This window comes from Nicotiana sylvestris, chromosome 6 (genome assembly GCF_000393655.2).
Source record: "Nicotiana sylvestris chromosome 6, ASM39365v2, whole genome shotgun sequence".
In the NCBI taxonomy this organism is placed as follows: domain Eukaryota; kingdom Viridiplantae; phylum Streptophyta; class Magnoliopsida; order Solanales; family Solanaceae; genus Nicotiana; species Nicotiana sylvestris.
This window is the reverse complement of record NC_091062.1, coordinates 104,504,833-104,518,108: the sequence shown is the minus strand read 5'-3', so window position 1 is coordinate 104,518,108 and position 13,276 is coordinate 104,504,833.

Below are 13,276 nucleotides of genomic sequence, written 5' to 3'. Positions count from 1 at the left end.
TGAAAAAGATTTTCGGAGAATATGTTATGATTGTTTAGTGTATACAAACTACTTATCTTCTTTTTCTTTGTAATATGCCTTTGTATTTTTCTTATTCGTTTCTCTTTTTTACTTGTGTATCTTCATTACCCAGAGAATTAATGCTAAGATTCCGTGAAGATTATTGAAAGAACATTGTGTTCATCAATTTTCAGTCAAGATTATCATTGATTTAATATTTAGTCAATTTTTCTTTTATGTTATTTATTAACAGGTCCAACTTATTTGAACTCACCTGTGATCTTAAACGATGATTATTTTAGGAAACCTTCATATCATGAAGCTCTTGCCAACAAGTATAGTGCACGCCGTGAAACTAAACATTATATGTTTTTTGTGAACATAAAAATAGAGAAAGGGATGCTTGATTATTTTGTGAAAGATCATTCAATATTGAGAAGCCAGTTATATCAAGGAACAAATGTTACTATTGAAACATAAGTAGAAGATAAAATGATAAAAGGGAAGACTTTTGTTATCATTCGTTAGAAGTTCTTCAAATATGTGATAGTGCTAATTTTTCCATTTTTGTTGAATGCTCTTAATATGTTTAGTTTTAAGAAGAATCTATCTTTTTGTTATTTTTTATTTTGAATCTTAGTAAAGGATAATTTGTATACTTACCCCGCGAAGCGCGGACAAATTACCTAGTTTACCACATAATAGCGGCGCATGGTGATGAGTTTCATCATTTTAATAAAAGCAATATTTTGACCTACGTTTTGAGATGGACTTGATTCTGTCTTTTAGTATATGTAGTTGATATTTCTTTTTGATTCTGTTAAGTTACGTGGGCCACAACTCCAAATAGAATATCATTTTGCCAACATACTAAATTATATTTATTTTGTGTAGTGAAAGAATATTTAATACTTAGTTGAAACAGACTGTTTGAACTTACCGTGATATTACGACTTTTGTCTGTTATCATATTCCTTATTTAACGTTATACTTGATTGTGTATAGTGATTCTTGTATGTCTATGACTTGTTTGTTGGTATATTGTATATGAATTGACACAATAAATTGTTGCTGGGACTTTTTTTTTAAATATTAGTTAGAGAATGGAATAAATAAATAAAAGATTTAAATATATGGGCTAAATTTATCCCACATGTATATGATATTATTTAAATAAGAATTGATGATTAATGAATAGTTTCCATCAAAGTGGTCTATTTATTTGGAATCATTGAAAATTCTTAAAACCTTATACATGTGAAAATATTATACATGGATTGAGATTTATGATTGATGAATAGTTTCCACCAAAGTGGTCTGTTTATTTGAGTCATTGAAATATTCTCAATATACCATGTCTAAATTGTTCTTTGTTGACTGTATGCTAGTGTTGGAGGTTTACCTTTTAATACTAGTGATGCTAAATTAATTTATGAGATAAGATATTATATTTCAACCCAAAGGATGAAACTTAATATCTTGGATTCTCATGTATATATATACAATAAATAAGGATAATTTGATGTAAGAGGAGGTTTTGTGTCTCTTACCTAAAGGAAGGACACAATTTATGCCTTGCGCTCTTGGATAACAGGGAGGAGGTTTTGCATCTCTTGCCTAAAGGTGAGGATGCAATGAATTCCTTGGACTCCTTGATTTTTAAAAGGGGAGACAGTTGCATCTTCTATCCAAAGGAGGGGTGTGATGGATGTCTTTGACTCTTTTGATTTATATTTTCCTGCCCATAATTTTATCTAAGTTTGTATTGTTTGCTTATACAACTCTTAAAAACATGGCTACTCAGTTGAATTCCATTGAAACTCTAACTAGTAGCAACTACAAGAAGTGAAAACAGGATGTTGAAATAGTGTTAGGCCTGATGGACATGGACTTTGCATTGATTGAACAAAAACCCGTTGAACCCACAACTACTAGCACTGCTGATGAAAAGGCTAAGAATGAGAAATGGATGAAGGCTAACAAATTGAGTCTCATGATCATGAAGAGATCCATTTCTGATCACATAAAAGGTGCAATTAAGGATAATGGGAATGCAAAAGATTTTTTGAGTGCCATTGGACAGAAATTCCTAGAATCTGATAAAGCTGAGATAGGTAGCCTGATTGATTCCTTGTCCACCATTAAGTATGACCTTGTAGGTAGTGTCTGTGATCATATTATGAAATTGGTTAACATTTGCTACCAAACTGAACAATTTAGGTGTAACCATTGCCGATGATTTTCTTGTTCACCAATCTCTAAGATCCCTTCCTGAGCAGTTTAACCAGCTTAAGACAACCTATAATGCACAAAAGGATAAATGGAGTGTTGATGAGCTTATTATTGTTTGTGTGGTAGAGGAAGGGAGGATCCAAAAGGAGAAAGTTGAGGGTGTAGTGAACTTGTTAGTTCGTCTAGATCAGCTGACTATCCCTCATATAAAAGAAAAGGTGGACCCAAATTTCACAAAAGGAAACATGGTCATTCTCATCATCCAGGTGGTAATAGTGGTCATACTAATAATCATGGTGTTAACCAAGGTCAGTCTCATAATTCTCTTGGTCCTCAAGCTGTAATTAAGAAAGAAATCATGTGCTGGAATTGCAAACAAGTAGGTCATAAGAAAGTTGGTTGTCCTCTGAAAAAGAAATCAGGTAATCTTTTGGCTTTTGTCTGCTTTGAAACTAGTCTTGTTCATGTTCCTTTAAATTCCTGGTGGTTGGATAGTGGTGCAACTATTCATGTAACCAATGACTTGCAGGATCTAGTAAGCAGACGGAAGCCAAAAGAAGATGAAGCTAGTGTTGTTGTGGGCAATGGACTCAAAGCAAAAGTAGAGTTTATAGGGATATCTATTTTACCTTTTAAGAATAATTCTAGTATTCGTTTAGAAAATACTGTTTTTGTACCGTCTATAAGACGGAAATTAGTTTCAGTTTCCCTCTTGGACAAAGCTGGTTATTCATTTTAACAAAATAATGGTATTATTAAAATTTCCTATGATTCAGATGTTGTTGTTGATGCTTTTTAAGTGATGGTCAATATTGCTTGAATATATTGAATGAAACTTTTTCTACAATGCATGTGGAAAATATTGCCCACAAAAGATCTGCTATGAGTAAAACGTCTTACCTATTATGGCATAGACGTCTTGGTCATATTTCTAGAGAAAGAATTCAACGATTGATAAAGGAAAATATTTTACCTGTTCTTGATCCAAAAGATTTTGAAACTTGTGTGGATCGTGTTAAGGGTAAAATGACCAATGTTAAGAGAAAGGGTTCTACTAGGAGCTCTGAACTCTTAGAAATAATTCATACTGATATTAGTGGACCTTATGTACCTACTTTAACCAATAATAAGTATTTTATTACTTTTATTGATGACTTTTCAAGGTACTGTTATATATATCTTTTAAAAGAAAAATCTGAAGTACTTGATAAGTTTAAAATTTACAAGACTGAAGTTGAAAAACAGCTTGGCAAATCCATTAAGATAGTGAGGTCTGACCGTGGTGGTGAGTACTATGGAAAATATGATGAGTCTGGTCAATGTATGGGGCCTTTTGCTTTATTTTTGCAAGAATGTGGGATAGTAGCACAATATACCATGCCAGGTACTCCTGAGCAGAATGGTATGGCTGAAAGACGAAATTGTACTCTCATGGAAATAGTGAGAAGTATGATGTCAAGGACTAGCCTACCTGAATCTCTTTGGGGTGAAGCCTTAAAAACAGCTAGCTATATCCTGAATAGAGTTCCTACAAAATCTGTCTTGAAAACCCCCTTTGAACTATGGACAACCCGAAAACCTAGCTTGAACCATTTTCACATTTGGGGATGTCCAGCTGAAGTTCGTATTTATTCACCCACAGAAAAGAAAACTGATCCTAAAACTACTAGTTATTTCTTTATAGACTATCCTGATCACTCTAAAGGTTTTAGGTTTTTCTGTCCTGGGCATGGCACTAGAATCGTTGAGTCTATTAATGCGAAATTTCTTGAGCATGATGTTTGTGATTGTGATTGTTCATGTGGTAAGGAAATTGTATTGAAAGAGAAGGAAGTCATTGTCCCTGTACCCGTTATACATAAAAAGGTGGTAAACCAACCTATTCATGAGGGGGAGAATCAAGGGAACAATGACGTAGATCCCATAATTCCTGAACAAAATGTACATAATGAACCACTCCGCAGGTCACAAAGCGAAAGAAGGTCTACCATCTCTGATGATTTTATCGTGTATGTGACTGAAAATCTTAGTGATACTGGAGAGCTGACTGATCCTTTATCATATGCTCAAGCTATTTCCTCTCCATTTGTTGATAAATGGCGTGAGGCAATGAAAGATGAAATGCGCTCCATGGAACACAATGGAGTGTGGGAGTTAGTTGAATTGCTTGAAGGTTTTAGACCTATTGGTTGCAAATGAGTGTTTAAAACTAAAAGAGACTCTAAGGGAAACATAGACCGTTATAAAGCAAGGTTGGTTGCTAAGGGTTACACTCAGAAAGAAGGTATTGATTATAAAGAAACATTTTCTCTTGTTTCATCCAAAGATGCATTTAGGATTGTGATAGCTCTTGTGGCTCATTTTGATTTAGAATTGCACTAGATGGATGTTAAAACTGCTTTCCTGAACGGGAGTCTACTTGAAGAAGTTTACATGGTTCAACCTGAAGGATTTAAAGAAGCTCGTAAAGAACATCTAGTATGCAAGCTTAACAAATCCATTTATGGGCTTAAACAAGCCTCCAGGCAGTGGTACTTGAAATTTGATGAAATTATTACAAAATTTGGATTTGTGGAAAATAAGCTTGATGAATATGTTTATCTCAAAATAGCTAATGGCAATTTTATTATTATGGTTCTCTATGTTGATGATATTTTGCTGGCCACAAATGATTTGGGCTTGATGAATAAGACCAAACAATTTTTGTCTAGGCCTTTTGATATGAAAGATCTTGGTGAAGCCTCTTTTGTTCTTGGGATAGAAATTAAAAGAGATAAGTCATATGGTTTATTGGGTTTATCACAGCGTTCCTACATTGAGAGTGTTCTTAAAACTTTCAATATGCAAGACTGTAGACCTGGTGTTGCACCTGTCGTAAAAGGAGACAAACTTAGCAAGGACCAATGTTCGAAAAATGAAGTTGAAATGAGAACTATGAAAGATGTGCCATATGCAAGTGTTGTTGGTTGTTTGATGTACATACAAGTTTGTACAAGGCCTGATATTGCATTTGCTGTTAACATGTTGGGAAGATTTTCTTCTAATCCTGGGTGGGCACATTGGGTGGCTGCAAAGAAAGTGATGAGATATCTACAATGCACCAAAGACATCATGCTTGTATACAAAAGGTTTGATGATCTGGATCTTCTAGTATATTCAGATTCTGATTTTGCAGGTTGTCAAGACACTATGAAATCAACTTCTGGGTATATTTTTATGTTGGGTGGAGGTGCTATTTCTTGGAAAAGTGAGAAGCAAAGTATCACTGCTACATCTACAATGGAAGCTGAGTTTATTGCTTGTTTTGAGACTACTTCACATGCTGTCTGGATGAAGAATTTTCTTACTAAATTGCAAATTGTGGATTTTATATCTAAGCTGGTGACTATTTTCTGTGACAACAGTGCAACTGTATTCTTCTCCAAGAATAACAAGAGAACAAGAGGCTCTAAGCATGTTAGCCTTAAGTTTCTTAAGGTTAGAGACATCGTAAAAGAAGGTGATATATGTATTGAGCATATTAGCACAGAATCTATGTTGGTTGATCCTTTGACTAAAGGTCTTAGGCCTGTGGTGTTTAATCAACATGCTAAAAATATGGGTATTTTAGAGTCTTTTGATGTGCTTTAGTCAGTAGGAGTTACTTTGTAATTGCTGACTGAGATATTCCTTTTAATAAATTCTAGTTTTATGCAAGCTTGTGTTATTTGATATTTGTTATGCTTATGACTAACATGAAAATTTATTTATTTTTATTTCCAATTGGACATTGCATAAACTCATGATATCTTTGAGTCTTGCGGCTTGTTGCCTTGATTATCCCGGGTAAGGCACAAGGGAATCCTCCTGAGGTGATTTGATTTTGTGTCACTTGGAGGCTCCTTAGGTGCTATGGTTATAATATCACTTGGAGGATTATTTCTTTCTAAGAGGTGTGAATCTATTAACCTTGATTAGAAGATAAAATGCTTAGCACACATGTTTGATCCATGTTGATGGAAATTCTAGCATATGTGGTCGTAGATAGAATTCATACCTTAAAATGGTGTGATGCCTGCTACGATTCATTGTTAGTCTTTTCTATTGAGACTAAATGGATTGTTATATGGGTCATTCTATCCTTGGCTATGTGAGTAGTGTGGCCATCGTAGAGTCTAAAATCCTTTTTCAAAATGATTTTCTTAAAAACTCAAATATTTAAAATTGTTTTCTTGTCCTCAATTAACATTGGCGTCCAAGTGGGAGAATGTTAGAATTTGGACTTACGTTAATTGGTTATAGCTTGAAAGGATAGTGACGTGGCCCAAGTGGTGGATAAATAAAAGGTCTAATATTAAATATTGTCCGTGTGGATAAGTGAGGCTCAATAACTATTGGCCTGTGATGGGTAGGCACTCTTTATAAATAGAGGCCAACCCCCTTTCCCTAGCTATTAGAAAACCCTAGCGTATTCTGCCTCTTGAATATGTGGTAACGGTAGACATCCCATCAGTCAAGTTCTCCGGGCCGTGAGAACGCGTAGCTAGTGGATTGTGGAAGTTGGTCTCAGACTTAATCGTCGTTTGCTGTCGCTGCTGTATACATAGAGTTTAACGGTACGCTTCCTTGGACTCTAACCCAAGATTATGTTTATGCTTGTGTTTTAATCTCTTCTATGAGTGTGGATTAATAATCTTACATTAAAAAGCACCATTTGTTCTTTTTTTTTTCCTTCATAAAAGCATCGCATGGATAGATAAAAAGAATATTTACTCCAATTCTCTTTATTACTATGTTTCTTTATGGGGTTCTTAATTAGTAGGACACCGAACAGTTAGAATTATGTTAAGACTTAAAAGAGTATTCGCGTTAGTAGTAGTACAACAAATTTCACGCCACCACAATTTGTCAAAGTCTTTAATGCATTTGGTCTTAGGGCACATTCTGAGACCTTCCTTTTAATACCTACTAGTCCGCTTTTTCACAGCACGGCAAATGATTTGTATCGCGTAAGACTGATTAAAGGGTATTATTTACTATAATTTTTCTTATTCACAAAGTTCAAATTCGATATTTCTGGTTAAGAGTTAAAGGATCTTATCTTGCCACAAATCTTGATGGTTCACACGGCTTATCTACTTGCAACAACACATTTTATATTTTATGAAGGGTAAATTTCATTTTAAAATATACCATGTTTGTGTTATTAATTTAAAATGCGCATATAAGAATTTTATCTGTACCAAAAAAAATATTTAAATTAAGCAGATTCCCTTCTTGCTTTTGACCGGGAAAGCGAGTCCTTAAACAGTATGAAGATGAATCATGCCATCAACCTTTAATTTGTTAGATATTGGTAGAAGTTAACCTGATATCGTGATTTCAACTTTTTCTTAATAGGAAAAAAAAAAACACATCAACAACCTTTCAGTTTGTGAAGTTATGAAAATTTTCAGGATAATTTGGTCAAATCAACCCAACAAAAACCTATAACATTATCCGTTAAAAGGTTAACTAGTTAGATTTATCGTTTTCAGAAGACATTTCAGTTTTGCACTTTACGTATTATTTGTTACTTATTATTTATGAAAAAAATACAACTTATTCTCCCACTCGATCGGCTTCTTTTGTCAGGGAAAGCTCCTTTTTGTAAATAAAATATTATCCACAAAAACCACCGTCCAAATTTAGGTAACTGTGACGTTCTACAGATGTTGCCACATGTTCAAATTTGATATTCCAGGAATAATGGAACCATGACTGTTACTGTGAGTACTGGCCACGTTCGTATCAGCAGATTTGGCTAGTAGTATAATTTAAGTTACTTAAATAAACTTTGAGAAATTTTTAAAAGAAAAGAACCAGATTCTGTTACAGAATAATACTTGATCCAAATCTTATGCAAACTAAAAAGGAAATCCATATATAGAACTCATTAGTTTGATTTCATGAAACAATTATCTCACTATAAAAATATAGTACTATTATATTACTAATGTTGCTATAAGAGCTAAAGGAAAATGATATTGTATAGCTACTTTTAAAATAATAATCGAAATATATTGTTTACTCTAAAATTGGATAACAATTAAATTTATAATATGATTTTAAGGACACGTGATTTCACCTAATATAAATTGATGAATATGAAGATTAATAATATAAATTGACAATAAGATAAAGCAAACCAGTGTTTGAATGGAATTTAGCCCTTGAACTTGAATACCCTCAAACTGTTTGGTGCAAGAATAATTACAAATATAATAAGTTGATGAACAAGAAAATGAGCTAAAGAGAAAGTGTTATATTGCTTTGATATGTGAGAACAGTACAACAACAACAACGACCTAGTGTAATCCCACTAGCGGGGTCTAGGGAGAGCAATATGTACGCAAACCTTACCCCTACCCCGAGGGGCAGAGAGGTTGTTTCCAGGAGACCCTCGACTCAAGAAGACGACAAGAGACGATATATTAGTACCATCAATAGAGTCATAATAAAATAACAGCAATATAGGAAATACAAAATAGATGAAAAGTACAATAATAACCAGTAGATAACGCCATGCATCAGTAGATAACCACTAGCATCCTAAAACTAAATCCTAACTGTCTAGTCCTACTCGGGTGCGCCGTAGAAATATTCGCAACTTCCTCCTAACCTACAACCTTAATGCTCGATCTCCACAATACCTTGTCAAGGGTCATGTCCTCAGTAATCCTAAGTCGCGCCATGTCCTGCTGATGTGTGGCTATAAGTCATAATTTTTGCACATTATATGCTTTGCGTTTTACATGCTTTAATGTTAAATTACATTTTTTAGCGTACTGAAGTCCATTTTATGTGTAGTTGCATTGGAAATGAAAGTAGAGCTAAAGCAATGCTTAAACGTCGAAATTGCGCTCAAGAACGGTGAAAAGGAGAAGCCGGCAAAAGCCAGCTCGACCGGGCTTTATCAAGATGAGGCCAGCTTAAAGCCAGACCTAACTAGGCTTTATCCAGGCGACGCCAGGCCTAAGGCCAGGCCTAGTCCAAGTTTTTAAAGTTTTAAGTGTTTTCCAGTTTGATTAGAAATTAACCTACACGTTTAGGGCTTGTCACAAACATATAAATAGACCTAAAAACGTCACTTTTAAGGGAATTGGAGAGACATACGGAGTTCTTGAGAGAGACGGAGAGAGATTGAGTTTGGACACACTTCTCAACCTAAGGAGGCAGAGACACAATAGGATCAAGGCGGGGAATTCTTCTAAGAGTTTTTCCTTCCTCTTCCTATTTTTTCATTGTTGGTTATGACTTTTAGTATTGTAATTTTACATATTATTATGAATAGCTAATTTGTTATCTAGAGTTTTGATAGAACCTTTTGTAGGATGAATTCTTGTTGGGTTTTAATATAATTTAGCCTTTGAATTTATCTATTTGTTCAACTACGTATTTATTTTAGTTGATTGAATGGCCATCGATTGACTGTACATATTTATTATGTGTTACTTGAGAAAGGATACATATTTAGGTGGTTGTTGAACAACGTCACTCCTAACGTATGTGAGAAATCAATACATCGAGTTTAAAGGCAGGTTTAGAAATAACAAAGCCTTGACGTGGTCATAGTGAGCGGTTAGATAAAGCTAACTAGGGTAGTTCGAGAGAATATGTCTAGTAAATTATTGTAGTTGCTCGAGAGAAAATTACGGCACCTAAAGTGCTCACGATCAGTAGAGAATACATTGGCAAAATTGTAGGGAACATAGCTAGAAGGATTCCGACAATTGGGAAAATCATAACTCTAGACCTCCTTAATTTAGTCTCCAACCCTTTGTCTCGTTAGTTGATAATTTTATCGCTTTCTAGTATTTTCTAGTTAATTAGCTAGAAATATAAATCTTAATCTTTATAATTTAGAAAATTGTTCAAACTTGTCTTTTTAGTGATATTAAACAGATATAGCTAAGCCTTAGTTCTCTGTGGGATTCGACTCCGGACTTTTAGATCGGATTATATTTGCAGCGACCGCTTATCCTTTTTAGGAATAGAGTTGGGTGTGATCACCTCTCCCCAATACTTCTTAGGCCGCCCTCTACCTCTCATCGTTCCCACCACAGCCAGTCGCTCACACCTCCTCACCAGTGCATCAGTGCTTCTCCTCTGAATGTGCCTGAACCACCTGAGTCTTGCTTCCCGCCTCTTGTCCTCTATGGGGTCCACGCCCACCTTCTCCCGAATATCTTCATTTCTAATCTTATCCATCTTAGTATGCCCGCACATCCACCTCAACACCCTCATCTCTGGCACCTCCCCTTGAATATGATGAGTCAATGCATCCATCACCAGGGCAAATAGGAATGGGCTGAGTGCAGACCCTTGGTGCAACCCCATAACCACCGAAAAATGTTCTGAGTCGCCTCCTACTGTCCTAACCCGAGTCTTAGCTCCATAATACATGTCTTTAGTCACCCTAATGTAGGCAGCCGGAACCCCTTTAGCCTCCAAGTAGATCTATAGAACCTCCCTAGGAACCCTGTCGTACGCTTTCTCCAGATCAATAAACACCATGTGGAGATCCTTCTTCCTATACCTGTACTGTTCCACCATCCTCCTAATAAGGTGGATAGCTTTTGTTGTAGAACGCCCCGGCATGAACCCGAACTAGTTGTCTGAAATAGACACCGACCTTCGCACTCTCATTTCTACACTCTCTCCCAAAATTTTATGGTATGACTCAGTAATTTGATACCCCTATAATTGTTACAACTCTGGATATCACCTTTGTTCTTGTACAACGGAACCATTGTACTTCACTTCCACTCCTCCGACATCCTATTCGTCTCGAATATAACATTAAATAACCCAGTCAGCTATTCCAAGCCTGCTCTACCCACACACCTCCAATGTTCAACCGGAATTTCGAAAGGCCCGGTAGCTCTTCCCCTACTCATCTTACGCATTGCCTCCATGACCTCCTCGACCTCAATGGGCCTATAATAACTAAAGTCATGGAGACTTCCAACATTTATCAATTCACCTAGAGAAATATCCTAATCCTCTTCTTCATTTAGAAGTTTCTGAAAGTAGGTCTACCACCTCCTCTTAATTTGGTCATCTCATGTCAAAACTTTACCGTCCTCATCTTTGATGCACCTCACTTGGTCCAGATCCTGAGTCCTCCTCTCTCTCGCCTTAGACAGCCGGAATAACTTTTTCTCCCCTCCTTTGTCCCCTAGTTCCTCATACAGACGAGAAAAAGCCGCAGTCTTAGCCTCTGAGACTGCCAGCTTCGCCTCCTTCTTTGCTACCTTATATCTCTCACTGTTCGCTCTCCTTTCCTCCTCGCCAATGCTCCCTACTAACCACAAGTAAGCCGACTTCTTCTCTTCTACTTTGCCTTGGACAACTGTATTCTACCACCAGTCTCCTTTGTGGCCACCGGTGCGGCCGAAGATATCCCTAACACCTCCCTTTCCATCTTCCTTATACAGTCTACATCATTGACCATATAGTGTTTGAATCCCCACTACTCCTCCAAGCTCCCATAGCCGATAACCTTTCTTCCAACTCCTGAGCTTTACCCTTAGTCAAGGTGTCCCACCTGATCCTCGGACGACCTCGTACTGACCTCTTTTTCCTCCTTATCATAATACCAATGTCCATCACCAAAAGCCTATGCTGCATTGTGAGGGTATCACCTGGGATAACCTTGCAATCCTCGTACAACCTTCTATCACATCTCCTGAGGAGGAGATAGTCAATCTGGGTCTTTGTTACCGAACTTTGGAAAGTAACCAAAGTTGGTGGCTACTAAAGAATTCGAAGATAAAAGCTAAGATCGAAAAGTGGAAGAAGTACAAAAGGTCAAAGCTTTTATAGGAGAAAATGTAATCATTACGTGATGTTTCATATTTGGAAGCGACCACCTGATGGTGACACGTGTCCGAAGTCAGAACGACGCGACTGATGGGACATTTCGGCTTCTTCATCGGTCGTAACGTACGAAGGAAGGAACCGGGGTATATCTATCATTTTCTATTGTTTCGGCAAACCTACTCTCTGAGAAATGAGGGGACTATTTGTATACGGGTGAACTTGGGGTCAACACACACCCCGGGTTCACGGTGAATCAAACGAAATATGAATGTATGAGATAGAGACCGAATTTGAGAACTCTTTAGTTCGAGGCTGGAATGGGGTGCTCCCCACCGGGCACAACAGGACCACACCCCCTGAAACTGGAACGAGTTCGAAGACCTCGGAAATCATTACAAACGGTTGCACAGGATTAGCAGAAGACCGTGATATCCGCACCCAACCGGATATCACAGCGTGGATCTTGCCTGATGCCGGTAGCGTATCAGTGATTGATGTACAAGGAGGATTTTGACCCTTTTTTAGGATTTCACTAGGGTTAAAACTCCCCTACTATATAAAGGGGATATTTCTTATTCAATATATACATTGTAACACGCATATCAAGGCAATACAAATTTATTTCTCTGCTTTCTAGCTACTGAAAGGTTCTCATTTTAAGCATAGTTTTTCATACATATTTGGCTTCGAATCGAGGGTCCGGTAAAGGGGAAACCATTGTTAAGCTTGAATCTGAGCCCAGACTCAACATCACAACTGGTTTGGTCATTTATCTTATCTTTAATTTGCACTACAAGAAAGTGAACTTATTGTGGCGACCCATTTGGTTGCAACAAAAGTTAGAGTTTTAGCGGTGGCTCTAAATGTTTCTACAAAATGACAATATTTAGTAGCGACTTTATTTGGTCGCCTCTGATATATGCAACTAAAGGCTGAAATATTTTATTCCCACGAGAAAACAATTTTGGCTCCACGGATTTGTGGCGACTTTAAAAACTTCGGCGTTAATTGTATTTTGGAGCGATAGGGTCGCTGCTATACTTAGTTATTTTATTTTTAAAAGAAACAAAGAAGTTAGAGGCGCATAACACTAAAAGATCTGAATGCCTAAACAAAGAAATTAGAGCCCCTATCATCAGCTGCTCAAGATCTCTCTTTACTCAAAATCCCCCTCTGCTCAAAATTCCTAAAATAAGAAGAT